Source organism: Cupressus sempervirens, chromosome 4 (genome assembly GCF_028749045.1).
Source record: "Cupressus sempervirens isolate cs-2001-9-10 chromosome 4, ASM2874904v1, whole genome shotgun sequence".
NCBI classification, from domain to species: domain Eukaryota; kingdom Viridiplantae; phylum Streptophyta; class Pinopsida; order Cupressales; family Cupressaceae; genus Cupressus; species Cupressus sempervirens.
Window position 1 is genome coordinate 432,581,423 of NC_143121.1, and position 26,804 is coordinate 432,608,226.

Here is a 26,804-nt window from a genome sequence, read left to right on the forward strand (position 1 = left end):
TCTATTGTTTTTGATTTATTTTCAATAATGATTTAACATGCAAGTAAAGTGGGGAGCCAACTTTGCACATAATAGGCACTTTATTTAGTATGTCCTAACAATTTAAGCATAGTGTTGGAAATTTTTGACTCTCAACATTTAGTTGTTAAAATTTAATTAATTTATATAATTATATTTATAAAATTAATTTATATAATTATATTATAAAATTAATTTACTTTTTATTTAAACTATCATTTTATATTTTATATTTTCTTTTAAATAGTTTTTATATTATGTAAACTATTTCAAAACTTGTAAAATGAAATCTATTGTCTTATCGTTGCAAGCACAAAAGCTTGCAATTGATAGTTATCTTTTCTTCTTCTAAAATTTCAACATAATACATCTTATCCTTGCATCATAGCATCATCTCCTACTTGCTTGAAATGCAAAGTTTCATTGTTGGAATTAAGGTGTCTCAACCTTATAGTACTAACATGTTGATTTATCTTAATTTATTAATTTCCTAAGTTGTCATTCACTTTGTGGGACCTCTTGGTGAGGTGGCATCCTACATGACGAGTGATGATATGACATACTCCATATTTTTAGGAAGTTGGTACTCACTTGGAAGTTTCTAAGTTATGGGAAGATATTGCCATATGTTTCCATTTGGAGTGGAAATTGTTTTGACAATTTCCTATCTAAACTAAAGAGTCTTGGTTGACAATTTCTATTGTGTATTGGAGTTGTATTTTAGCAACATGAATTTATGGTGGAGTTCACTTTTAACAAGTGGGGCAAGGTAAGGAAGGTGTCTAATCCTGGTCATGGTAATTTCTATGTTGTACTTGCATTGTATTTGGCAAGATGACCATTATGGATGAGATAGTATTATTGCCTTGGAAGTTGCTATGAGCAACATGTCATAGAATTAGCAAGTTTCTTGTGTTGTGACACAACTTACCTCTTATTCATTGAAGATGGTTTTGGAAACCATGGGAGCCTACCAATTGTGTTGGGCTCTATATATGTTGATGCCTTTTCTCATTTACAATATATGAAAGAGAGTGAAGGAGTTTATTTCACAGGGTTGTACTGTTGGATATTCTCTAGGATGGAACAAGATGTAAATCTCCATGTGAAGTCTTAGAGCTTGAAAATGTATTATAACTTGTTGTTGAGTAATACACTGGCTCGATATTTTGGAGTGTGGGGTTTTTTACCTGGAAGGGTTTTCCTCAGGTATATGTTTCTTTTCTATTATGTCCCATTCTTCTAGTTTAATACTTCTAGAATATTAATTATATGTGTTGTAATGCTGCTAAAATTTGTTGGATCTACAAACCACAATCTCTTTCCTTTAAGGTCTTAATTGTGAGAGTTCAACTATGTATGTTTCTACTTTTATCACATAGTAGTATGTACTTGTATTTATTTATTTGCAAATATTCAAGAAATCCTTGGATATAGGATGTGCATACCGATCTCAATTGGTTTTTTGTGATGTTCTCATTTCCCTTCACTTCTAACAAAACTTTCAATTTAGACCCATATTGTATTCTTACAATCAGATCAAGAGACATATACCTAACCATTTTTTGTCACAAAATATATAGATAAGAAAGATCCAATACATGAGGAATATCAATTACTAAAATCTCTCACCAAAATCTGATAGTAAACATGAATATTAAGTCAAAGGAAAATCCTTGATTAAGCCCTTGGCTTGAACCTTTTGTCCATCTAATTGCATAAGTACTCTATTCAAAGGTTTGTATTTTAACTCAAGAGATTCAACAACCCCAAACTCAATCATAGTTGTGGAATAATTAATTGCCTATAATGGGGCACAAGACACTGGGTCTCAATTTTGCGGAAGTTTGCAGATTGAGATCATGCTCTTTTAGAAACGAGTACCCATTTTTTAAAAATGGGCACCCGTATTAGGCTTGGGTGCTTGATCCTAAATTTAAAAAATGCGCACTTGTTTTTTTAAAAATCGGGTGCACTTTTTTTACTTTCAATAAATAGATACCCGTTTTTGAAAGAATAAAATATTTGAATTTTTTAGAAATGGGTACCCATTTTTAAAAAGTAAAAAATGGGTACCTGTTTCTAAAAAAAATCAAAATTTTTAAAAAATTTTTGGGGGATTTTTAATGCCGCTTTTAATTTTTCAAAATGGACACACATTTTTTGAATTTCAAACAACAGGTGCCCATTTCTTACAACATGGGGTGGGGCTTTTTTTCTTGCCTCAAATTTTGGTTTGGGATAGGCTTGGTGAGACCAAGCCTATGCCTTGACCTCTCAAGGTTTGGCTAAGGCATTGAACTAACAAATTCATGCCTTGCCATAATTTTTAGAGGGTTTTTCAGATCAATTTTTTTTATGAAACAAAAACTCATTAGAGCTCTCAGTTTTTTTATTTCAGAAATATAAATTTTATAGTGTTATGATTTTATTTACTATTTTTGCATTACTTTTTAATTAAAGGTGTTAACTAAATGTAAAATAGCTAGGTTCAGTAAAACTTTAATAACTTTTTTATTTTGTTTTTTTTTCTTAAATTAATTTATATCTCATCAATCTACATATAGTTCTTTTGAAGTTTAAATAAAAAAAGGTCTGAAAAGGTAAAATTTTGATCAAATTATGGTTTTCGTACATGAGAGGTTTTGAAATTTACCTTTATAGCTAATTAAAGATTGATAATAAAAAAATTATTTAATGAAAAATTAAGAAAAAATATTATCATCAATCTTTGGTGTGTTAGGTAACTTCATTTAAAAGTATTTACAAAAAATTATTTATTTATGTCAAATTATGGTGTTCGTGCATGAGTGTGGTATGGTCTTGAAACATGCATTTTGAAAAAGTGGTTTTTAAAGATCCATACCAAAAAAAAATCTATCATATGGGTACACAAATAAATTACATATTTAAAAAGTAGATTTCAAACACTACAATTTTTATTTCTGAAGTTTTTTTATATTCAATCTCTAATTGCATCAAATTTTGACATCAATTAACAAGACATTTTAAAAATAGGAAAAACATTTCCACTTTTTGCCAAAAGGCGAGACCCAACTTCTTGCACTTACCCAATGAGAGTTATAAAAAAGTGCATATGTCACTTTTGAACATCATTAGTGCTAATCAATGTGATTATTGATTTGGTTGTCTAGTGCCTATAACCTTTAAGGATTCCTTTAATAATAGCTTATGCTTTGAGATGGATAAGATATACCCTAGGGATATATTAATTCGAGCCTTCTTCAACTACTCCACCATATTGAGTGATGTGAGAGACAAATTTTGAAAATCCATTGACATATAAGTAATGATTTCCTTTGGCTTCTAAAAAGGCTTCACAATTATGGTTTGACTAGGAGGCCTTTTCAATAACTTTTGGTGGTGGTGTTTGAGGCACAATTTCTCCAAGGAGCGTCCTTTTGGAGTGACTAATTAGATTATCTATTGGGTGCATTTGATGTACATGCTTCATTTTCAAACAAAGCTTCTCCCTCCATAGATAATTTTCTCTAACACTTTCTTGATATTTCCCTTGTTGGTAGGGCGATCTTTAGGACTTGTAGTTCTAGAAGATAAGCTTTTTGGGCATTACATGTTGTTGCTTAATGCTAATTATCTCATTTGAGAAAGTCCACAAGAGATTCTTCACATCATTCATTTTTAAAACTAGTAAAGATGATGTAACGAAGGAGCTTTGTGTATTTACAAATACACTTGGCATGCCTTCCTCTTGCATTTGAGATAAGATTGGAAAAATAGGCATAGGTGGTCTAAGCAAGAGTTTCTAAAATTATATAAATCGTTTCTCCACTCCTGGATTGGATCATCACAACAATATCATAATTAAAAGATTTCAAATAAAACACAAAATGCATATTTGCAAGTGGGTAGATCATAATTAGTATTCGAGTTACCAAATTCTTAAGAGAAGATCTCAATGGTTACTAACTAATGCATAAGAGGAGAAATCTCCCTTTCCAGAGAGTCATTCAAAGAATCAGCTTCCAATGGTCATCCCAATTTCCAATTGAATTGAGATACAAAGATTTGTAATAGTCTAGGGCCTTTCCTTTGAAAGATGCCACAAGTAGCCTATGTGTTAAATCTTTTTCTATGATATAATGCATTCTACATACATCTACCACATTGTGCAAGTGTTTTGCAGGGGTTTTTTCTTCCTCCCACTAAATTTAGGTAGATCTATTTAATGAAAAAATAAGAATGAGGTCCCATTATGTTGGAGAAGCCAAAGAGATTAATGGACCACCAAGATCTCAAGTAAGATACCACAAAAATAAGGAGACCCAAGTCAAAAAAAGCAATGTCAATGAAACATGCAAGAGGTAGTATTGTAGGCTGTGCAAAGGACTACTAGAATGTAGGCTTGTTTTTATGATTGGAGTTTATGCGAACTAAAAATAAAAGACTATGGGATAATGCAACCTGAAACCCTAAGAAATTTAGAGAAAAAATAATGGAAAATTGAAATGGGCTAAGAAAGCAAAATTTGGTGGGATAGTTCCAACATTTTCCTAACTCCCAAGGGACTAATAATGTAAAATTGATGCAAAAACATTAGTTCCCACCAATGGTAATAGGTCTAAAAAAATTGGGCTTTCATGGGTAGGAGCATTTGGAGCTAGAGGTGCGCTTGAGTTTGGGTTCTATCTAATTAGAGAATCTACAATTGGCATTGGCATAGTTAGAAATGGAGGAAGCAAAGAACTTGGTTTCTGCATGGTCTAATACCTAGCGACTAGTCTATGGATCATACATCTACTTCTATTTCAATTTTTTTTTGTTTCATCATGTGTACTAGAAAAAGAAAGTGTTGATCTTAAGATTTTCACTTAGGAAGGAAAAAAGTCTTATGGAAGGTTTAGTGATTGGGAAATAAAATTTACAACACTAAACAATCTTTGAGGTTTCAAAATTTATCTCTTTGTATGTTTTTTTAAGAAAAAGGAAAGGGAGTCATATTGAAAATTAAAACTAGATTTTCAATTACTAAAAATTTGATATAGGATGGTAGAAAATCTGGAAACTATGAAACATAAACATATAACACCACTATCTATTTATTTTTTAGAATGAGAGTATAATGAATAATATTACCAAAATACATATCATAATATTCAAATCACTTTGTGATATGCACGTGTTTAAGTTTTTGAGAAATGAAAAATTTTCAACACAATGTACTAAGACTTCATCACTATGTCTAAATTCACCAAAAGATTCGTGATGTGACTAGAAATTTCAACTTCATGGCTACCAAAAGAGTTAAATGCATGATTCAACAATGCACATATATGTAAATCAAGGTCACAAGTCATTACTAGTAAATGACATAAAACTTCAAATGCATTCAGTATTTGAAATAATAATAATAATAATACCTAATGGCTAGTTTATGACTCATACGTCCACATCTAATTCATTTTATTTTTTTCATCAGGTGTACTAGAAAAAGAAGTGTTAGAGCTTAATATTTTTACTTAGGAAGAATAAATATCTTATGGAAGGTTTAGTGATTGGGAAATAAAATATACAATACTGAACAATCTCTAAGGTTTCTAAATTTAGCTCTTGAGATGTTTGTTTTAGATAAAGGAAAGGGAGACATTGAAAATTAAATCTACATTTTTAGTTACTACAAATTTGATATAGGATGGTAGAAAATCTAGAAACTATGAAACATAAACATATAACACCACTATCTCTTCATTTTCAAAATGAGAGTATGATGAATAATATTTCAAAATATTTAAACCACTTTGCGAGATGCACCTATTTAACTTTTTGAAAAATGATAAATTTTTAGCATAATGCACTAGGACTTCATCACTATTAATAAATTCACCAAAAGATCTTATGTGACTAGAAACTTCAACTTCATGGCTACCAAAAGAGTTAAATGCATGATTGAACAATGCACATATATAAATAAAAATCACAAGTCATGTGGAATCGTCATCATGAAAGAGTTTGCATCTTTTTTGGATACATGATTCTTCCATTGTTATTACTACTCTTTTATCCAATAGCTTGAGCACGCCTCCTCTTTTATCCCTTTATTCCACTTATGGACACTTGGTAGAACTTTGCAAAAAGACTTGAAGATGGGAAAAATGCAAGAGAAAATTAGAAGCCAACAAATGACAATTTTCCTCGCCTTGAAGGAACTTTGGAGTGTGACCCTTAGAAACACTATCTAGGACACCTAACAACATGCCTCATGAAATATTTGAGAACTCAAGATTTAACCCTTGGGTACAAAAATAAGAGAACAAAGGCTAAAAATGTGAAGTTTCTTAATTCTTGGCCATGTGCAATTGTAGATAAATCTACAAATATAATATAAAAATATCAATTAAGAAGATAGATAAAGATTTCCATAATCCTTGGTAAATTTATATATTGTTAATGCAAAAGGTTTTTCACATAGTTGAATCAAGGAAAAAAAACAAATTAATAATATTGAAACAATAAAGTATAAAGTATGTCTTGAAGCATCGAGTAAAAAGCATAGTGGTCATCTTAAGATTGCAATTAATAGTCAATTCAGGTGTGATTTCCTTTATGAAGTATGACTTCATAATAAAAGTTAATCCAAGGCACATTTAAATTAAAAACACATCTTTAACATTTTAGTTGTGAAAAATCACCTCTTGTTAAGAAGGCACATTATATATATAGTGCATGTATTGTGTTACAAGACCACCAAGAAAATACACCAAGGAAAATGATATATTTGAATGCAATTGTAGATATAAGAAGAGAATGTGTGAAGGATCTGTTGCTTAATATAATAAAGGTCCAGAAGAAAGAGATATGGAGATTATTGCATGATATTTGTGATGACTTTATGAGACTTGCGAGGAGGATCTCATGTACAAATAATGCATACATTTGAGAAACATCATGAAGTATATTAAGGAAATGTTGTGAGAAATAATATGGCATATTTGTTAGACCTTTTTTAGGAGGTTTTAATGAGTGTTTTGGTAGAATCATTATCACCAAAATTGTTAATCTTAGATTGCTTTTGACATATGAGTGACAATACATTTTAGTTATTTACAAGATAGAACTTAGTTCATTCTGAACAAGTAATGTATGCCGACCATAAGTTGTTAGATAGTATATGCGAAGAAAGATATACAGTATGTGTTGAGTAAACTAGTAAGTGCCAAGTAACTCAAGTGCCGAGCACATAATTGATGTTGAGTGAATTTGATGTCAATTGATCAATGGATGCCAAGTCATTCAAAGGCCAAGTTACAACATTGAGGATACAGTGGATGCCGAGCATCATAGATTTCAAGAGCCAAGTAAAACAGTTCTGGACATAATTGTTTGTAATGGCACAAACTTCTATATAAACTATTTTTTATTTGACTTAATGATTATTTTGTGATTCTAAATGATAAGAATGAATCTATATTGAGGATCCCTATGCAGTACATGCAACCAATCAGTTAAAGAGATGGATTAAGCAAAAAAATGGGTGAATTGTAATCGTTGATTCATACCTAACCCTAAGTCACCTAAGTCTTCTTAAGGAAGGAAAACCCTAAATCATTGTATGTGCAGAGAGAGAAGTTTACATGTGCAAATAGAGCATTCTTGGTGGCTAAGGAGTTGTGAATTGAGATATACATTGTAGAATCAATTAGAGGAGAATAGAGGAAATAAGTTAGAGGACCGAAGTGACACATCTGATAAGAAAGGATCAAGATTACATGCAAAGAGGTGATCTATTATCTAGTAGTAGAGTGCTAATCACAGGATCATTGTTGAGACATTCTAACAAGTGAATCAGTTAAATCTCTTAACAGAGTAGTCCTAACAGGCTGTTGTAAATCCTTTAACAGGGTGCTTACTTCATTGTAAATTTAATTCCTTTAATCAGGCACACTTCTAACAAGGTGTTGAAATCCTTTAATAGGGTAAGCTATAACAATCTTGTAAGCCTTTAATAGGGCAAGCCTTTCACATGGTAGATCATAGTTTATGATCGAACATTTTAACCTTTATTGGATACACTTTACAAGTGTAGTAGTGAATATTTGTGGCTGTCATCCCCACCCCAATTTTACCTTCTCATTGGAGGGTTTCTAGGTAACCAAATATCTTGTGTCAAATATGTATTGAATGGCATTTGCTTTCATGCTATGGATGAATATGTTTAGCTAGCTATTTCAATTTACATGCAAATTATCTGATGGATGTGTGCTAAATGATTTTATGGTTAAAGTTTTGAAGGACTAATTCACCCACCCCTCTTAGAGTTTACTTTCCCTATTGTATCTCCAACAATTGGTATTGGAGCTTTGTTCTTTGGAAAGGAAAGCTTTGTAGCTTTGAGGAAATATATTGAAGATAGAAGTCTACAAGTTGGGAAAGACTATTGAGAATTAGAAGATTGAAATCCAGCTTGCCCTACATCAACTAAATCAAGCAAGAGATGAGTTAAAGCACTCACTAAAGAGAAGGAAAGAGATAGCTATTGAAGAGAACGGTACACACTACCAAGAGGGAACCACTATTGAATTGTTTGCAGATGGAAACACAAGTGAATTTGATGCAACAGTTGTAGATATGATGGAAAAGAATGGTGCCCTAACTGAAGTGGTCATAAATCTTAAGATAGAACACAAAGTCCAATCAATATTGCTATGTGAGGTGACCGAGTAGAAAAAGAAAGTTGAGGAAGAAAAAGTCATGATTGAAGATGACAAAAGGATACTGACCAATAGACTAGAAGAGAAGACATCTAAGGTGAATAAGATTTCTCACATGCAATTTGAAACAATGAATCAAATAATGATTTCCAATCATGAATTGAATGGAAAAGATATTGAGATCACAATAATGAAGTTGCAGAATGAACAATTGAGGATTGATATGAAGAGAGAGAGAGAGAGAAAAATAATTTACTAAAAGTTTCAATAGACCTAGTGAAGCCATCGAATATTTCAAGTAATTGATGAGATCTTCAAGATCCAACAATGATACTATTGGATTGGGTTACACTAGTACTGAAGAAGGAGAATCATTTAAAAGTGGTGAACAAAGAAGCAACAAACGTAAGAACTAGAAACCTACTTGTCATAATTGTAGAAAGATAGGTCATACAACAAATGTTTGCAGGAGCAACAATGCAAATAAGAACCCTAAGAAGAAATTCATGGGTAACTTTCATAAGTGCAATAATCAAGGACATCAGGCACATAAATGCAAGAACAAGACATCAAGCACAAAAAGATTTGAAGGTTACTACTACAATTGTAAGAAGTATGGACATAGAGTATATGAGTGCAGATTTGCCTAACTGGTCATCAAACAAGCAAGCCAAGGTAAACCATACTGACAAATCCTACAATTGGGATTACAATATAGGGTATAGTTGTCACTATTGTCAAGAGTATAGACATGTTACTAAAAATTACATTAGAACACATTTCAAAGGCGACTATAGTAGATGGTTTAGTCAAACTACATATTTAGTAGTTTGAAGACTGGTCTCATCAGCAAAATTAGTCCAATAATGTCAAAAGCACCTAGTAATGAATTCAATAAAGAAAAAAGGAAAGGTTGATGTTGAAGAAGTCAAAGTGTAGATGAACAAGACATGGAAGAAAAAGGAAGATTGTAACACATCAAGTTCATATGGGATAACTTCATCCAATGGATCAAGTGATAGCACCACTCCCATCTAGGCAATCAAGAGGTATGTGTGGGACTGATATTTCAAAGTTCAATTATACATCAGTTCCAAGGATTCAATTTTGAAAAGATCATATATGCATGAAGCAAGATGGAAAGTATTGGTTAGAACTTAGAAGAAATCTATAAGTTTTCCTATTATTGTCGAGCATGAAAAGTTTTATTGTTGTTGTTGAGTGAAAGTTTAGTTGTTGTCAAGCTATTGAAGGTGATAGTGTTGGCCAAGCTTGCTGTGGTTTTTGAGCATGGTAGGAATTATATGGAAGCCGAGTGAGTCAAAATTACTATTGGAGCTGAGCTTACAATTGTGTAAGCATTGAGCATTTATTGTGAAGTTTCAAGGGCTATATGGTCCTTTTTTGATGCATTTGCAATCATTCAAGATTGAAGAGAGCATGAAGAGCATAAGGAAAATTAGAGAAATCAATTCAAGCATTTACATACTGAATTCAACTGCTACTTGACACCAAACATCAAAATTTTCAAGGTATTTATCATGTGCTAAGCTACGTTGTTTGAATTTACGCAAACCCTAGTTACTTTTTATGACGTCTAGCTCTTCTATTGTTGTTGTTAAGGAAGGAAAGGAAGTTTTAAATGTTCAATTGATTAGTAACGAGATTAAACAACCACACTTTTGGGCAATTCCTTACATTGCATATAAAGGAGACCCGCTTGGTGTATTATTTATGATACCACCACAAGTTTTAATGAATCAAGATGTAAGGTGTTGCTACACTTGTAAGGGAGGAAGTTTATGTGACATGGAAATCAGAGACTTGTATGGAAAATTGTGTGAAAATGAAGTGTTGAAAGAGGAAAACAAAATTGTAGAGAGAAAAGGGTTAGCCCATGCCTTAGATTTTCCTAACATATTTAAGATAGAGTGGATTAAGATAATTCTCAATAGGGTACATGACAACTCTATATGGTTAGAAGATGACACTATAAAGATCACAAAGAGAATTATTCAAAGACTAACATGGTATCCTACCCTAGACACAACAAAGACTATGAGAAGTGATGCAAAAGATGCAATTGAAAATAATATAGGGGCAGTGTAGAACAAGAGAGGGACGGCCATAGATGCAATCACTGATCCCCTAATTGCACTTGCAGTAAGAGTAGATTGAACAATGTACCATGTATAGCTATGGATATAGGCTATAAGATAGTAGAGAAGGACCACTCTTATGATTGTATCAAGTTACAACTCCAGCAGTTATAAAACTTGGGAGCCATAAGAAAGACAAAAAGTGCACAATACAAATTTGGTTCAATACTTGTTTGTATATTTTTCTATGTGCAAAACACTTTTCCCTCATTTGGGAAAGTTTCTTGGAAGACCAACGAGTCTATAGCAATGTAGATTGGAGAATACATAGAGCAACTCAGAGATAATTTTAAGACTTTGATGACAAGTTATTTTAATGACTTCAAGAAGTCAATGAAACAAAGACTGAGGATACCAGTATCATTACTAGAGAAACATTTCAATGATGTTTTTTTCTAGTTGATGTCAATTTCACTTACGTTCAAGCTATTGTTCCAAGGGTTAGATGGATTAGGCCATTGCCTTATCAAATTAATGTGGAGGAGGCATCTTTAGACATCATTGCTTTACTGGTAGAGGAAGTAGATAAGAAGGCTACTGCATTTGGAAACTATGATGTAGCAAAGTCTAAAATCACAATGGACTTGAAGACAACTTTTGTGATGAGGAAAAAGAACAAAATTGTGAAAAAGCTCAAGGAACAATTTGGTGAAGAGGCAAAAGGAGATGGAGAAGATGATGAAGAAGATACACCTACCCAAGCACCACTTGCTCTCACACAGGGTCAAGGTGAGGATGAATGAGAAGAAGAACAAAAATTTGATGAAGGTGCCAAGGGAGAAGAAGCCAATGAAGCACCTATTTCTACAAAAAAGAAGAAGAGAAGAGCAAAGAAGCCAACAACAAGAAAACTCAAGAAAGTTTGTGAAATCTTCACAACAAAAGCCTATAGTTCCTATCACCAGGGATAGCACAAGAGCTACTACCAAGAAGACTCAAGAAGTTGAGAAGCCTAAAGGCAAGAGAGCTAGTACAACTACTAAGGAAGATGCACCTAAGTAGAGGCAAATATGGAAATATATAGCTCCAGCTGAATCACATGAGGAGAGGACCGAGTCAGATGACAACAACCAATTCAAAGTGGTAAGTCACAATTCCTTTTCTAATTTGGACAACTTGTTTGATAATATCAAGAACAATGTTGATTTATTAGGGTTCACACATATTGAATTTGATAAACTCAGGAAGATAAAAATGAATAAAGTAGAAGAATTTGTGTGTGCCATGATGTAAACTTTTAAGAAAACTCCAATTGAGATTGCCAACTCTTTACCCAAAAGTCTATTTGACAAACTTGAGCAAACATGGAATATCATAGAGACTACTCAAGAAAGAGTGATGCCAAACTTAGACAAGTCTACAATGACAAAGGCCATTAATAAGGGGAGATTTTCTCCAAAATAGAAAGCCTTTAACATTTTACAGAACAATATAGAAGGTGTTGTCCAAAAGACCACCCAACTATGGAAAGTGATAATGGGTTAACAACAGACGAGTCAAACAAATAGACACCTGTGCAAGTAGGTGAAGACAAAGTTGAACAAGAGGAAGTTGGGGTAACAAAAGATGAATCTGTAAGGAAAGGAAATGAGGAAGGAACTATAAAAGAAGTAGTTATAGAGGCTACAAATGAGGAAGATCAACAACAAGATCATAATGTACCAGAGGTACATATGTTGAGTACCAGTCCCCCTCGTGAACAAAGAGGATCAACAAGAAATAATAAAGATCAAGGATGTCTCTAACAACACCACTTAGAACATCAATCCCTTAATAGAGGAGGATATGAAGAAGATTTTGATTGATACCACCACCAAGGAAAAACTATGCAACTATCCTATATTGGTGAGTGTGGATGAGATTGAGAAAGATTAGACTAAATATTTAGTCTTGACTACAAAATTAGAGGAAGTGATAGCAATTCAGACATTGGTTACCCTACCAAATACTACTACTCCCATTCCTAGTCAAGCACTTCATAGGTCGAGTGTAGAAGCTACACCATTTCAATTATCAAGACCTAGTCCTAACACATCTAAGGTTGATGAAGTTACATCTTATGGTGATATCAACTTAGATGAGGTGATTGAACTGCGAAAGTTTGATCTTACATCAATCACCATAGAGAAAACAAGTATATTGCAAGATGCTCTAGTGAGAAAGAAACACCAAGAACTACTTAGAAGGGAGCATAGGCAAAAACAAGCACTTCATGACATCAAGGACATATTTCTTGATGCATTCAACATACCTACACCTGATGAAGTCAAGCCAATCATTGAACAGTTGGCAAATATTGTGGAGAAGGTAAATGATGAAGACCTAGAGACAAATGTCAAATTGTGAGAATGGTCTAAGAAGAAATTCCATACCAAGGTAACTGAAAAGATATCAAGTGTCATTGAACTTAGTCAGGTTGAGTTAGCAACCAAAATTGATGGTGTGAAGAAAGTGTTTGAAAAAATTCTCTCTTTTTACACCAAGTTGTGTGATGTACCTTTGTTCACACAAGAAGTGCAGATACACATTGACCATCGGGAGGGAGATTTGAAATCAACAGGTAAAATCCTACAACAATCTCTTGGTCAAAGTCAGTCTCATTTTAGAAATTTTTTGTTAGCACAAGGTTAGTTAGTAGCTTTGAAATCTCAAGATGCTAACATTCGAGCTACACTGTTCAACATCCAGTCCATGTTGATCCCTCACATGGAGGTGTTATACAAGGAACTAGCCTTTGTAGAAACATTGATGAACAAAGATCCCCATCTTTCTACCCATGAAGGCCTAGTTAACTTTGTTACTAAGTTAGCTATTCAAATCAAATGTCTAGAGGTAGCGTGTGACAACTGGGATGCAACACTAAAGCTCATAATGGATGTTGATATATCATTCTTAGGCAAACACACTATTCGTGTACCACCCATGACCTAAGTGTCAAAAAAGAGGAGAATTAGGTAACAAGGGGAGAATGAATTTTGACTAATTTTTGGGGGAGACCAAACAAAGGGGGAATTCGTACAGAAATATAGAGCTAGCACAATAGTACAACAAATCTACTCAGTAGGAGTATTCAAATTTAGAAAAGAATAATCAACTCAGGGGGAGTTAAAGAATTTTGAGGTATGACTATTAAGTCACAAGTTTTGCAAAATTTTGAAGTTTTGAAATTTTGTATGTAAGTCGTGTACCGAATAGAGATTATCTGAGTTATGCTCATAAATTAAGGATATTCATGCATGACCAAGTGTTTTTTCCACTCATGTCAAAGGGGGAGATTGTTAATCTTAGATTGGTTTTGACATATGAGTGAAAATACACTTGAGTCATTTACAAGATAGAACTTAGTTCATGTCGAACAAGTAATATATGCCGAGTGAGATATACAATATGTGTCAAGTAACTAGTAAGTGTTGATTGACTCAAGTGTCGAGTAGATAGTTGATGCCAAGTGATTCAGATGTTGAGTGATCAATGGATGTCGAGTCATTTAGAGGCCAAGTTACAACATTGAGGATACAGTGGACACCAAGCACCAAAGACTTCAAGTTTCAAGCAAAACAGTTTTGGACATAGTTGTTTTTAATGGAATGAACTTCTATGTAAACTATTTTTGAGTTGACTTAAGGATTTTTTTACGATTTTAGATGATAAGAACAAATCTATATTGAGGATCCCTATGTAGTACATGCAACCAATCAGTTAATGGGATGGATTAAGAAAAAAATTGGGTGAATCACAATCATTGATTCATAGCTAACCCTAAGTCACGTAGGTCTTCTTAAGGAAGGAAAACCCCAAATCATTGTATATGTAGAGAGACAAGTTTGCATGGACAAACAGTGCATTCATGGTGGATGAGTTGTGAATTGAGATATACATTGTAGAATCGGTTAGAGGAGAATATATAAAAGAAGTTAGAGGACATAAGTGACACATCTGATCAGAGAGGATCAAGGATACATGCAAAGAGGTGATATGTTATCTAGTAACAAAGTGTTAACCACAGGATCATTGCTCAGACATTCTAACGGCTGAATAAATTAAATCTCTTAACAAAGTAGTCCTAATAGGCTGTTGTAAATCCTTTAATAGGGTGCTTGCTTCATTATAAGTTTAATTCCTTTAATTAGGCACACTTCTAATAGGGTGTTGAAATCCTTTAATAGGGTGAGATTTAACAATCTTGGAAGACTTTAATAGGGCAAGCCTTTCATAGGGTAGATCATAATTTATGATCAAACATTGTAACCTTTATTGGATACACTTTACAACTGCAATATTGAATATTTGTGGGTGTCATCCCCACCCCAGTTTTACATCACATGCAAGCATTATTTCAATCTCTCAACTACAATTCCTCATCTCAAGTGCTCAAAGGAAACATTCAACATCCAAAGAATTTTGTCCCACTATATCCTTCATTGTGGAAAACTTCAACAACCTTTGTGCATCTCTTTAATGATTTTCTTTCAAGTTTTTGTAGAGTTATGTTATTGCATCAATATTTGTGATCACCTTCAAATAGAATTGCATCTTCAAGGTATAAGATTTCATTTTCATTTCATTTTTCTTTAGTTTTATGGTTAATTCCAAAACCATGGGTTGACTTAAGAAAACCCCTTTTTACCCAACACTTTTCTTCTTTTCTATATGCAAAAACATATGACCTAGATGCATATGAAGAGTTTTAGATGGGTTACTAGGAGAACTAAAATCTTTAATTTCTTGATTTTGGAACTATTAGGATTGGCTTTGATATCTCAAATTAAGGGTCATGTCAAACTGTGTGTCCTAGGCCCTCTTGTTTTTCCTAAATTTCATATGGTAGGTCAACCTAATTTTTTTTTTCCTAGATCTTCTAGAAAAATTGTTCTATCAATTGTCTGTCTTCCCGAGCATATAGTTTTAGTCACCTTTTCACTTTATTCGACTGATAGATCTTACATTCCTTATCCATAATAGTCAACTTTCAACTTCCCCACAAAGGATTGCTAAATTCACCTTGAGCCAAGTAGATCATTTTCCTTTCAAAGGCAATAAAAGTGAAAATAGGCCTAAGCTCCCAAGTTTTCTCATACAAGTTAGGGTTCACCTTATTTTCCCACATCAAAAATGCTATAGAAGAGGATAAACACAACCAAGTGACTCCCAATTCTTTTGAATCCAAAATATCCAATCTTCATTTGACATGGTTGTAGGTTTCTTTTCTTTACCACATCAAGAGTGCCACATATATTTCTAATATATATATTGCCCCATTTTCATCTTTAATAGCTTATAGTTGTGGCCATTGAACTTTATGATATTTCCTTCTTCAACTATCATTGCTCTCTTTCAAAATTGAATCTCTCTTACCATATGATTGAACACTAATACTCTAATACTAATTGATCAAATAAAAGAGTGACTAAAATAATAATTCAAAAACAATAAAGAGAGCTTTGAATGTACAGTGGTTCACCAAAATAGCGACATACACTCTACAAGAAAGGAAATAAATTTGTTCACTCCTTGAATATAGTTACATCTAGTTTGGACTCATATTTATTCAAATATTTAGCTCTTCGATATGAAGAGACATCATGATAACAAATATATTAAGAAAATGAATGGTCACATGATTATTAGACATAACATTCTCAATAACTTCCACCTTATATTTCTTATTGTTGAAGTTGATGAAAGCTCAACCCCACAACTCCCAAGAATCACACACATGCAAACACCTGTTACAAAAAGAGAGGAGCAAAGTTATGGAGACTCGAATTTAGAGATCCACAAAAGATGAGACATTCTTGATGTGCAAAAAGAATTGCAAAATGCATTGAATGAATGATTGTTACAAAGAGAGATCAATCCTTATAAAAGGAGATCAAAATCCTAAAAGATAACTAACCTAGGTTGCATGCTATTAATTAATAAAAGAATTAATCATTATATGCCTTAAGTTAGGCTTAAGAAAAATAGAGATAATAGGTGACTTAAAAATTCAATCAAAATGATTTAATTAATAAGGAAATACTATATTACTTTAACACCCCCACTTAAGATAAACTTAGGGAGTGATTAAACACCTAGAAATTACTATTAAAAGTAAATTTGGGTCTTGGCAACAAGGCTTGATGAGGTACCCAATCACAACCAAATCTTTGTAAAGAGAAGAAATAGAAAAAATCACATGGGAAAAACCCTACTCTAAAAAGAGATAGAAAAATGTCTCAGAATATAGGAACAAAAGGATGATCATGAAGAACACTACTGAAGCATGAAGTTGCAAACACTATTAAATTGTTGATAAGAAGAACCTACATTGAATAGAACAGGATCAAGTAGAGAAGACTAAATCTGAAGAGCTAATCAATCAAAGATTGAAGATATCTTCATGGCCTCCAAAAGAAGGAATGAAGGAGTGTTTATATGGTAAATGATCCATCTCACTGAAATGCATAGGTATCTAGACACTGCAATCACCTAGTGCATAGGATCAAATACTAAATACACAACTCACTCCATCAAAACAAGAAAGAAATAGAACCCCTCTATAATGTTCAGAGGTAAGACAAGAACATTGAAACTGAATGCAACATCTCATGCAAAAAGAAGAACCAAGAACATCGAGAGTGCAAAAGAAGTACAAAACACCCATATTGGCTTGTGTCATTGACACATCATGATGCCAATGTTGTGGAAGAAACAATCAGTTGACAAAGTAAGATGTGAATATGTCCAACATGAAACCCCCCAAGGCACTTTATAATGTAGTGTGAGTACAACAAGGCACAATGATGTGCATGATCCCAAAATGCAATAGAGTGACACTTTATCTTAGTGCATTTGCAAAAAAAGCTACAAAAGAATTATAAGAGGCATAAGGCAAATACAATAGATAGTACAAACCATGATAAATCATCTGGAGTAACAAAATCAATTCCTACACTTAAAACAACCAAGATGTCCACCAGAATGCAAAAATGTGAAAAACTGAATAGAATGTTCCTAGAGCAAAATCTCTCATTAAGAGAACAAGAGCATGGAAGTCTGGAGTTATGATATCGCGTTGACGTTGATGAAATCTCAACATTACAATGCCCAAGAATAATTGCGTGCAACACATGTTACAAAAAGGGAGGAGAAAAGCTATGGAGGCTCAAATTCAGAGATCTAGAGAAGATGAGACATTTTTGATGTGCGAAAGAGGATTTCAAATTGTATTGAATGAATTAACATTACAAGAGAGATCGATACTTATAAAAGGATATCACAACCCTAAAAGGTAACTAACCTAGGTTGCATGATAATAATTAATAAAATAATTAATTATTACATGTCTAAAGTTTGGCTTAAGCAAACTAGAGATAGTAAGTGACTTAATAATTAAATCAAAATGATTTAATTAATAAGGATATACTTTATTACTCTAGCACTTATAAATTAATTAACATAAATGATACTTGAGATTTTTTATGGTTAAATTAAGTTTTATTATTAGAATTTATAATAGGGATTAACAATTAAAAAATAATTGTAATTTGTAGATTATTTAGATACTATTTTTGTTAATTTAAAAATAAATTAACTAAATTAGTTTATGCTTTAAGTATATGTATTAAAATAGTTATTGTTCTCAATGAAGTAACACTCTGTCTACGAAAATATGTACACAGGTAGAGAACATGCAAAAAGAGCTAAAGAAATTAGAGAGCAATTGCAAGTAAGAATTCTGAATTATATATAAATTTATATTTTCTTGAATAATAGTGTTCATGATTTTTTGATCTAATATTGTGCATAATTTCCATGTTTTAAAAATATCTTGCATAATGTAGAAATATGATTGGTGAAGACTTAGATTCCTTAAGTCTAAAGGAGCTTCACGTTCTTGAAAAGAAAATCTATTCAAGTGTTAGAAATATACACTTGAAAAAGGTAATTACATTATTATTTGTATATTGATAAATATTCTATTAAATTTTAAATACAATCTTTGTTTAAATTTGATTTGATCAAATTATTTTACATTAATTTATCTATAAAATTTAATTTCAAAAAATTAAACATAAATTTACACTATAATGCATTTTAATCAACATTACACTATTTTATAAGAATATTATGCTTATTTTGCAGGAAAAAATTTCATTAGAATACATTGCATCTCTAAAAAGTAAGGTAAGATGTAATTTTTATCAATGCATTATTTATAATTATTATATCTTTATTTCAAATTTTAAGAGGTAGTTAAATTGTAGATGTTTTTTCAACATATATATGGTACACCATATTTTTGAAATTAGTATTATTTTCAAATCATATTTATTTTTAATGAATTGTTCAAAATTGAATTTTTATTATAATTGAATTTGACTAAAATTTTATTAAAATGTTAAAGTTGTGTGTATTGATAAAATTGGATTAAAGGTCAATAAAACAAGAGCTTATTTTAGCAAGTAAATCAAATAAATTATTATAATGGAAATCAAATAATAAGATAGACAATTTATGTTATTTGATTATATTATATTTTATGATACTATATTCATTTAAGAAATGATTAAATACTTTTATTACCAACAAATTATCTTATTCTTAAAGATGCTCTTTTCATAATAGTGCTATACTATCCCATAAGAGAATTATATATATATAAGATAATATGTTTTATTTTGGAAATGATAGAATATTTGTATTAACAACTAGTTATCTTATTTATAAGAAATATTCTCTTCAAAATAGTATAATACTATCCTAGTATAATAATATCTTATAACAACTAAATTAATTACAAATAAATAATTGGAGTATAAAAATAAATATCATTTTCATTATTTATTAAACATTATTGAAAAATATACTAGTCTTATTGTTATTGAATATAAAATATTAAATAAAATTTGAAAATAGATAAAAATCTTCTGACAATTCATTTTATATTTTATTTTAAAACATTTATTGAAATTAGAGTTGATTTATGCCTTAGTGATCTTACAACAAGTAGATTGTTGAGTAATCAAGTATCGTGGTTAAAGCTAAGTGACAATTTTTGACAAATATATTAACAAATAAACATATTCTTTTAATATCTTTAATGATATTAATAGTAGATCTCAATATAGAGGAAACACCATTATCTATTTGATCACAAATTAATATTAGTTATGATATTCATAATTTTAAAAAATTATTAAGATTTAAAATGGATGATAAAATATAAATTAAAATATTACAATATAAAAATGATTTCATCATTTCCCAACTATTTTATAGGAAAAGCTAATATAAAAGAAACTAAAGTTTCCTTAGACTTGAATAAAATGAAATTATAATCTAAATTGCTTTTTATCTCTTCCTATTATTTTTATAAAATAAAATAAGAATTACTTTCTAATATTAAATTGTTTTTATCCATGTTTCTCATTGTTTTGTAAAATTTAAATAAAGAAACTTCCATTTAACACACTACACCATACAAAGCTAATTTAAAGGTATATATTATTTATTAAAGTATATGTTTATCCGATTGTGAAAAAAAAACACTATAAAATGAAGTATCCCTAATATTACTGATATATAAGTTTAGAAGATAAAATAAGATAGGATAAACTTTCCTTCAAAAAATTCATCTTCTTAATAAAATTCATTCAACTACATCATATTTTATTTTATTTTCTTGTTGTGAATGAATATGCCATTTGATCAATGTCGTTGAATTAAAACCAACTCTACATTGGAATTGGTAAAGAATAAGTCACATTCTATATAAAAGATATATCTTCGCTCATGTGGGTAATTGACACTATGTTGGTTTAATGATAATGAATGACTTTGTTATTTTTGTCAAAGTTTTGATTACCTCTAGAGCAATCCCATTTTCAATTATGTATAGATTTTGACAATAACCCAATGCTTAGAAATGCTTTATTATCTATGTGTAATCATTAATTGACAACTGCTTATGTTAACTAGTCATATATTTAGTGATTCAATCCACATATATCAGCTTCCCTTTGAAGACTCTATGATATAAAACCCTTAGGCTATACAAAGTGTAAGAAAAATTAAAAGCTATTAATTTCCCCAAAAAACACCTAACTTAACCTAAAAATTAAATATTTCATTTTTTTTTGGAAAAGGTAAATCTTATGTTGAGATAAAGTTACAATCAATCCCCATGTATGTGCACAAAGATGGGGGGACCAACAAGTTGCCACTTTTTGGTTTTACCTTGTCCAAGACATAATGCGTACACACTGCTTTGTATTGCTTGAGCCATAGGCTTAGATATGGGAAAATATAGTGCGTACACACTATATTTTTTCATAATGTGTATGCTCTATTTGGAAATAGCATAAAAGTGCCAAGTTTTCATATTCAAATAGCATGTACGCACTATAGTGCATACATGCTATGGTATTGATTGAAGATTTCCAATCCTAACGGTTGGATTTGCCTTGGATATCCAACCCACAGACTTGGACATCTGAAACAAGTCTGAGATGTGATTTCTAGCAAGTTAACACACAAAAAAAACATAGATTTGGTTGTGTGACATCCATCAGGTTTACACGTGGTTATATAATAAAAGTATTGGCTAACATAAGATTATACATCTCCTTGTTAGCTATCTAACCATACCATTTTAAAAAATAAACTTGATTATGCTAAGCCTTCCATCACTAAATTGTTTTCAATATATATCCTTTTTTTGTCAAAAACTAACTTGTAGTATTTTGGGGGATATATTTTCTCTCTTTCATAATCTCTTGCAACAAGTTACTTTTCTAGAAACTAGACTACATTCTACACACCTTTAAAAAAGAAGCTTTTATTTTTTTATAAGTCTTCAATGATTTGTAGGAATGCCACAACAAAAATTCATATTTTTGAGATAAATCCACTTTAAAAATCACAATAAATCAAAAGTAGAGTAAAAAGTTACCAAAAATATCTAGGATAAACTATGCAGTGTTAGCTAACTCCTCACAAAAGAAATTAAAAAATCCCCCCAAAAATTAAGATTTTAGAGGGAGCACACTTGACACTATGTTATAAATTTACTCGAAAAGCAAGACCACTTTGTGTGCTCCCTCTTTTTGAGGGCCTTAAACTCCACCATTTAACATAAAAGTTAGTATTTTAGAAATTAGATTCAAAGGGATACAACTTTGTTATTATCACATCTTTAAATATTGAGTCCAACCAGCTTCAATTTATTGCCAAAGTTTAGATTTTTCTTATTTTTTAAAAAAATGTGGCAATTTATACCCCCTTTCTAGTTCTCCATTTTTGTGCATTTACCCCTCCCCCCTCCCTTTCCCAAACTAACAACCCAACTTGTATTATACTAGTGACTATAATGAAGCTGCTAAATGCCACAAGACATGGCTATTAACTACTTTTGGCTCCATTAAATCCACCACAATGCCCTGTAATAAATGAATTATGTAAATTGGTTGATATATAGTAGAGAAAGAGAGAAGTCAAGGGAGAAAAAGTATTCAGAATCAAGGCATTTAATACCCAATTAATTTTGATTTTATTTTCCTTCAATTGACCATTACTTCATCCCTTCTAGAAGGCCTCTCCCAATAGGGCTTTAATCAACCTTAATCACCTCATCTAGATAAAGATGAATCATTCTATAACTCTTCTTGTTTCTTCTTATATGGAAAGCCTTCTTATCTGATGGGAGAGACTAGTAAAGCCACTCTACAAATCGACTATAGGGTTTGGAAGAATCAAATAACAAACCAAATATACCTTCTCTCTATCAGTAGATGAACCAAGGCTTTAAAAGCAACCTACCTACAAACTGCAAGGCTTCAATAAGGATTACCCAACACCACTATAGATTCATAATCTCTTCCCACTGATTGATCTCTTTGAAAACAACTAAAACCCATAGGGTTACTCCCCTTACAACCCATGAAAATCTACTCAAAGGGTTCTAAGACAATTAGGATGGGAAAAGTGGCTTGCCTATACCCTCCTAGTTTCAACTCAACACTTTGAACAAGATTTTACACCTTAAATTTTCTTGGACACAAAATTGTCCCTTGAGACCTAGTGAAGAGGCCTAATTAAATTAGGTATGTTTGCTCTGTTTTTTATTAAGAAAAATAGGTTTTATAGGGATCTTGAAACCCAAGAATTTTTAGATAATATTTTTTATTAAGAAAAATAGGTTTTATAGGGATCTTGAAACCCAAGAGGTATGTTTGCTCTAGTTTTGAGGCTTAATTGAGCCAAAAAAAACTCCAAAGAACCCCTAAAAAAACTACCTTTTTAGGTACCATTTTGGGGCTTTGTTGGAAATATAAGAGGAGTACTGAGAGGGGAGGGATAAATCAGTTACTACAAAAATAAATCCCAGATCCCTTAGATGTTAGTACAAAATGCAAATAGAAAACTGAATACTGCTAACGCTCGACAACACACATAATGTTGTAACTCGGTAATAACTTGATTAGCTCGATAAATGATTAACATATAAACCTTTAGATGTTATCTGTGATTACCATTACTCTAACTTAGTTGCAAATATATAAAAGAAAATAGCACTAACACATTAGATGCCAGGATTTAACATGGAAACTCAATATGGGAAAAACTACCAATTACAACTAGTTATTGATTTTCACTCTTTTGAAGTGAGCCCTATTAGGAGCCAACCCTATCAAAGGTTATAAAACACATTGTTAGAGGATTTAATCACCTTATTAGGAGTGGCCTTGTTAGAGGTCTTGGGAACAATTCAATGGAATTGTCACCTTGTTAGAGGATTTGCAAATAGCTGTTAAGAAAACTTTGTTAGGAGATTTAGATCACCGCTACAATGGTTAGAGAGTAAAAATGAGATGACCTAATTTGAATGCAACTGAATTGCTGTTTTTAGATCTCTGTTCTGGATTATACTTTATCCTTCTTGATTGAATATGGCTTTGCTGCTCCACAAGGATATTCTGCTTATCCTTCAAGTTTTCTTCCTCTTCTCATCATCAAATCTTCAATAACATCTTCACAACTTACACACTTTGAAATCAAAACTTGAACTTATACTTATATCTTCCACTTTGTCAAGTCGGCTCAAATACAACTTAGAATAATCAATATTCATCACCTTAGTTGGCTGGAATCAATAGATAAATCAATTAACTTTAGTACAACAAAATAAGAAAATCCTTCGATAGGCAACCCAACTCAGTAGAAATTGACTCAAAAACAATTTCCTTTGTTAACCAACATAAGCTCCATTAACACTGCAAACTTGCAAAAATCCTTTGGCAACTGAGTGAGCTCGGTTAGCACTAGTTCCATCCAACTTTCCTTTGTTACCCGAGTCAGCTCAGTTAACACTCGCTTTTTGTAACTTTTCCTTTGATGCCCAAGTGAACTCGATAGACACTGCCTTCTAAACTAGGCAAACATAGGAACACTCAGTAGACACTGAGAACTATCTTCACTACCCGAGTGAGCTCAGTATATATTGATTGATAATGATATGACATTTTTGTAACATCAAAGACAACACACAATTAATCAATTGTATCCAATAGGCTTATGTCAATCCTCCGAGTCGTAGTTTTCAACCCCTCAAATGGATCCCTAATGACACATAGGGCTAGTTAAGGAATTAGGCCTAATTAGTTCTATTTTTTTAAAAGCAAGTACCCTAGTTTCAGATTCCACAAATTTTAAAAATATATAAACACATCAAGGGGCATATAAAAACACCAAATCCACCTTTTTTTCAAATTGATTCACTCTAGCCTTCATTCCACAATCAAATTCATAGTCTATTGCTACCCAAGCACATTAAGATGCTCGAATATGGCTTTGTGTTCCTCAAAAGTTAGTCTTATAGTACATCCTCTTTGCTTGAATTCCACTCAAGACCATAAATTTTCAATGGTTAGAATCCAAACTAGAGTCATTTTATTGTAAAACACTAGGCTAACCCTATTTCTCAAACCAACCACACATATTTTCTTCTAAAATATTTTAAACCTCAAAAAATTGATTCAAACCAAATGTAATAGAAAGTCAACACATTCGAGAATTCAACCATACCACTTTGAGTAAAGGATTGATCTAGATCCGTATAATGGATTTGTACAAACAGTGTAAAAAAAATAAAATTGTCACTATTCGAATTGGTTAGCTGTTGAGGATTGAATTTTGCAAAAGTTGCAAAATTTGCACAAAAGTTGCATTGAAAACTTTTTGTCAATTTTGCAACTTTTTGCTTATTGACTCCAAATACTTGACCTATCAGACCAAAATCATTCCTAGGACTATATTAGGTTGTATTACACCAATTTTGATCCAAATAGATCATTAAGTTGTATTATGAACCTTTGAACCAACATTAGACCTATTTGACCAATATGGTCCTAAATGTCCCTAAAGGCCATTTAGGCCCAAAAATTGACTTGACTTCTAAATTCCTTATTACATTCTTTCATCAAATGACCCATAGGGTCTTCTAGACTAACTAGAAACAAAATTTGACCACCCATTGAATAGGGCCTTATTGCTTTTCCATGGTGCTTTCGCACCATTTTCCACTCACTTAGCTTAAAAATGAACAAAATGGTATGCACCATCACATTTATATCATAGAAATAAAGAGAAAGATATATGGCTACAAGTTCTCACTCTTTCATGATTGATCCATTAACTCAAGTGTGTATTCACCATGGTGATGGATTTAAAAGTCTATCATAGTAATGGACTAAAAACCCATAAAATGTATAGATTTGTGATCTAACTAACCTCAGTGAGGTGAGAAGCTTACAAATTATTTTTGTGAGGGCTTGAGCATATTTTTTTTGAACTAACCAAAAATTAGATGAACCAAAACAAAAACAAGACCTACAAAGAATCGAACAAAATTTGAAATCCAAATAACTAAATGAAAATTGAAATTCCCACCATACACCCATTGTTTTTGCACCTAAACTATTTTTTCACTGAGTGAGCCTTGTTGATCAAAAGACCCCAACTCTGTCTCCAACAATTGGTTTTAGAATGAAGTGGAACATTCCAGAGAAAAGAATGTTCCAAGAAACTTATAGATATTTTATTGTTATTACCTGGGAAACTATTAGAACCCTTGGTAAAATTGGGATTAGCCAATAAGATAAAATGAATTAATGGTTGGGAATTAATTTAAACATAAACTAGTATAAATGTGTCCTTGAACTTTAGAACTTGAATATTTTTTAGTGTAGATGCTAATTAGACAAAGCCACTTAAAATATTAGTAGGCATGGACTAACTAGTTATTTAGACTTAGTTATCACAAAATTAATTTTGTAATTTTTCATTTGATATTGTACATAAGATTATGTTAATTATAATAAATCATGTTCTTAATAAAATTCATTCAACTACATCTTATTTTATTTAACTTTCCTGTTGTGAATGAATATGCCATTTGATCAATGTCGTTGAATTAAAACCAACTCTACATTGGAATAGGTAAAGAGTGGGAAACATTCTATAAAAAAGATAAATCTTTTCTCACATAGGTAATTGATACTATGTTGGCTTAATGATAATGAATGACTTTGGCTTTTGACATTAACCCAATGGTTAGAAATGTCTTATTATTTATGTGTAATCATTAACTGACAACTGTTTATGTTAACAAGTTATATATTTAGTTATTCAATGCACATATATAAATTTCCCTTTGAAGACGCTATGACATAGAACCCTTAGACTATACAAAGTGTAAGAAAAAATAAAAATGATTAATTTCCCTGAAAACCCTAATGATGGGGACACAACCCAAGCACAGAATGGACACAACAGGAAAGGGAAAATTTTATTAACTGTGAAAATATGCTAGTACACTTAGTGCAGAGAAACAGACTCCAAAACATGCCCTATGGGCTTACAATAGCATAAATCTGGAGATAAATTCTTCTCCCAA